The sequence below is a fragment of the Penaeus japonicus genome, unplaced genomic scaffold (genome assembly GCF_977035675.1).
Source record: "Penaeus japonicus unplaced genomic scaffold, GWHDUDI00000001_assembly GWHDUDI00000003, whole genome shotgun sequence".
In the NCBI taxonomy this organism is placed as follows: Eukaryota; Metazoa; Arthropoda; class Malacostraca; order Decapoda; family Penaeidae; genus Penaeus; species Penaeus japonicus.
Window position 1 is genome coordinate 12,353,719 of NW_028234405.1, and position 5,000 is coordinate 12,358,718.

Here is a 5,000-nt window from a genome sequence, read left to right on the forward strand (position 1 = left end):
ACATTTGCCGCGAGGTGCTGTTTAGCTTATGGTTATCAAAATCCCATAACAACAAATCCGGACAGAAAACTCCCCCTCCCCCCCTCCCCCCACCCCACTTGCTCCCGAAAGGACCACCGTAGGCGTGACGACGTGAATCCCTTAATGGGTAGCGTGTAATAAGAGAGCCAGCGAAGCGTCGGGGCTTGAGAGGGTGGGAGGGGGAGGGGGAGGGGGTGGGGGTGGGGGACGCATTAGGTGGGAAGGGGGGGGAGAAAGGGAAGAGAGGGGTGAGGGTGAGGGTGACATTGGAGGAGAATGGGGGGGAGGGGGCGAGAATGGAAGTTGAGGAAAGAAGAAAGGAAGAGAGGGAAGAATGAAGAAAGGAAAGGGGGCGAAGGGCGGTGGAGGAGGAGAAAGTGGAAAATGACGAGAGCTCGGAAGTGAGAAGGAAGAGGAGGAGGAAAAGGATAACGAGGAGGAAGAGGAGGCGGAGAAAGAAGATAAGGAGGAGGAGGAAGAGGACGCGGAGGAGGAAGAAGAGGAAAAAAAAAAGACAAGAAGGGGGAGGAAGAGTTGAAGGCGGAAGAGGAAGCGAGGTTGGACGGCGGACCCATTTATCTCTCACAGGTTGCACGACGGTACGACAACGTGGCGAGGCACGACGGAGCTCGGCAAGCCTCGGGGAAATCATCAGGTACACTTAACTAAATCAATAACACCCTCATGTGTGCTGCCTGCTCGCCACAACCCTCTCTACTGCATTATGTATCCACACACGCCCCTACGACCACCTGTTCCGTCGTGGAGTTACACCTACGCAGTCATTATGGAGGGCTTTTATTTTCCTTTTTTTATCTTTCTTTTATTTTCTTTATTTTTCGCTATTTGTTATTTGTATTATGTACTTTTTCCTTGCCGTTATTATACAGTAACTGCGTACTCTCTTGTCCGTCGCTTACTATGCACAAGAAGGTATCCGGGTTGGAATTATGCGTTTGAGGAATTCTTTCGTTGCTTCAATTCTTGTTAAAGGATAAGGATTATAAAAAATACCAGTATCAATGATATCAATGATAATAACATATCATTTGATTTTTGAACTAAACAAAACGGGTATACAAAACTGCAGGATACTTTACTTGTCGATAAATATGATTAACTTTCGCCACTGGACCGCAGAAAGGACCCTACTCTGCGTCACGTGGAGTGATAATAATTCAATACGCTATGCAACAACAGATGATTGACTACTTCCGAGACAAAAACCTTTATAAGATCAATAACTTTAATTACGAGGAGTAGTCTGTTGCAACAATGATCGAGTTCAGTATTGAAAAAAAGGGAAAAGAAAAGAAACGAGTAGTAAATTCAGTCGCTTTTTTCATAGTACAAAGAGAATTGCTAGAGTGGATTCTTTTCGCTCAACTTTGCAAGAAAAAGTGCAATAGTGACTTCCAAAAAGGGTCCAACTAATAATTTCTCTTTAAATTTGTCTGTTTTTCTATCTGTCCGTGTACAATCATAATGATAATCATGAATATCATGATTGGTTTACGTAAATGATAATGCTAGCAATTAGAATTAGAATCATGATGATAACAACAATAGTAACTATAATGACGCTAAGGATAATGATGATAATAATATTAATGAGGATAATAAAGGTAAGAAAAATAATTATTATGATAATAATGTTGGGGATAATAGTTATGATAATGATAATGATAACAATGACATTGATTATAATGATTATGATTTTAATAATACTAATGGAAATAGTAAACCAATTCAATAATGATAAAACCAGCAATCATAATAATAGTAATAATAATGATAATAACAATAACAACAATGTGTGTGTTTATGTGTGAGCGTGTCTTCTGTGTGTTACATATGATAATACATAAGCATAATATATTAGTAAAAATTAAGATACTATAGAACTGATGGACATGATAATGATAATGATAATAATAATAACAATGATAATGATTACAATAACAAGAAAATATTATGGCAGCAAGGATAATGATGTGTTTCTTATTTCATAACCATCTTCAGTAATAGAAGAGTCCTGGCCATGGACAATTCTCCCCCAATGTTAAGGCTGGATGTAAACAAACCACGTGTCCGTTGGCAATAAGGGTGAATTTTGTATGAAAAGGTCTTACACGCGAAGCCTTTTTAATCCAGGTCGTTTTCTTTTCTTTGTGTCAATGTCCGTTTTTGTGTCTTTTGGTAGGTTTGTTTTTTATGTTTATGTAGTTTTCTTTTTCTCTTTTTCTTTGGTTTGGGTTATTAGCGTTTGCTTGTTAGTGTTAGTTGGCTTGGGTTGATATGTCTGTTGTTGTTATTTTTTCTTTTTCTTTTCTTTTATTCTCTTTCTCTTTTTTTTCTCTCCGCACACAAACACACACACACACAAACACACACAAACACACACACATTCACTCTTTCTCACACACACACTCCCTCACTCTTTTTCTCCTTAACCTTCCTTCCGTCTCCTTTTCCAACGTACCCTATTTCTTCTCTTTTATTTTTACGTTCATTATGACGCAACTGTTTGTCAGGGCTTTTAAAATTCCATCAAGAGCCATTTTCACATCCCTAAGAGCACTCGACTACGGCCGTTGATGCAGGTTGCATATTACCCTTAAATCCTGACATTAATGAACCCCCATTATCTCATCTAGAATTCTAATAAAGTATGTTGCAGGTTCAAGTTGCTCTCTCCTTCCACAGTGGGGGGAGAACGAATATCCTTTTATCATTATTTTCTTAAAAAAAAACAAAAAAACAAAAAAAACAAAGAGATGAGATAGATAAACTACTAAGATGTCTCGCCTTTTCTTCCCATACGCATATCATAGCGATTAAAAGAAGACTTAACAGTCATAGCTTACGTAGCCATAGCATAAGTAGCCATAGCATACGTAGCATTCATACGTAGCCATAGCATACGCAGCCATAGCATACGCAGCCATAGCATGCGTAGCCATAGCATACGTAGCCATAGCATACGTAGCCACAGCATACGTAGCCATAGCATAAGTAGCCATAGCATACGTAGCCATAGCATACGTAGCCATAGCATACGTAGCCATAGCATACGTAGCAACAGCATACGTAGCCATAGCATAAGTAGCCATAGCATACATAGCCACAGCATACGTAGCCATAGCATACGTAGCCATTGCATACATACCCACAGCATACGTAGCCATAGCATACGTAGCCACAGCATACGTAGCCATAGCATACGTAGCCATAGCATACGTAGCATTCATACTAGAGTGAAGCAAAACCCAACGTAGTAGAACCGGTAGTGGAGTTGCCTTTCTAAAAAGAACGATACTTACCCGCGAGATATATCGATGTTATAAATCGCGATGATTTACGATTATATCTTTTCTGTACAACATGGCCCTGATGCCTTACTGTGGCTTTTAGTCGTATTAGTCTGATGACGAGCGGATTTCTGGAGCGCGTTTGCTCGGGACACTTGCTTCGTCTTCCTGTTTCTGTTGGTCGAGCTGTTTGCCTACGCGTGTGGTGGTGTGGTTTGGGGTGTGGGTGCGTATTAGTGTGTGTGTGTGTGTGTGTGTGTGTGTGTGTGTGTGTGTGTGTGTGTGTGTGTGTGTGTGTGTGTGTGTGTGTGTATATATATATATATATATATATATATATATATATATATATATATATATATTATATATACATATATTTATATATATATACATGTATGTATATGTATATATACAAAAATATAAATGTATGTATATATATACATATATATAGGTATATCTTATATGTACATATTTAAATACATACATACATATATATATATATATATATATATATATATATATATATATATATATATATATATATATTATATATATATATATATATGTATGTATGTATGTATATGTGTGCGTATGAATTTATATATATATATATATATATATATATATATATATATATATATATATATATATATATAATATATGATATTTATGTATATATATATTTCTACACTTATATGTATGCAAGTATATATGTATATGTATGCATGAATATATATATATATATCATATATATATATATATTATATATATATGTATATATATATGTATATATATATGTACATATATATATATATATATATATATATATATATGTATAAGATATATATGTATATATATACATATATATATATATGTATATATATATATATATATTTATGTGTGCGCATGAATTTATATGTATATATATACATATATATATGATATTTATGTGAATATATATATATATATATATATATATATATGTATGCATGAATATATATATATATATAATTTATTTATATAACATATATAACATATATGTATATGCATATATATATATATATGTGTGTGTGTGTGTGTATGTAAATGAGTATGCTGTACATATACATGTCTCCCCTCCCTTCCAGCCCCAGGCCCTATCCGCTATTACAACCACGCAACCCGCCCGCCACACCCACTATCATGTAACACTCACGCACGCACACATTGCGTCGCACCAGTGAGACAATCTCATTGAGTGGCATTTCCTTGCTTACGTGACTCTATATGTGCTGTGGTACTGACAACCCCACACGACATTACTGAAATATAGATACAAAATACAGAAAAAAACAGTTATTTGTGTAATGTGCGGGTGATTGTTTTGCCAAAAGTTGTCCTATTATATGTTGTAATGCCATAGGGTATATAAGCATGTTAGTTGTGCCGTATATGAGGATATAATGATGAAATGGACATGAATAAAAAGAGATAGAACATGAATGAAAGAAATACCTATTTTTTCTGAATATTAGAAATGTGCTGACAAGTAATGGTTTTCAGTAGCACTACAAGTAATATTTTCCTAAACTATTTATCTATTGTTAATGCTGTCAGCAATATCAATGCTATATTTCATAGACGTCTGTATCGTTACGGTCATTATCATCAATTTATCATTTGGTCATG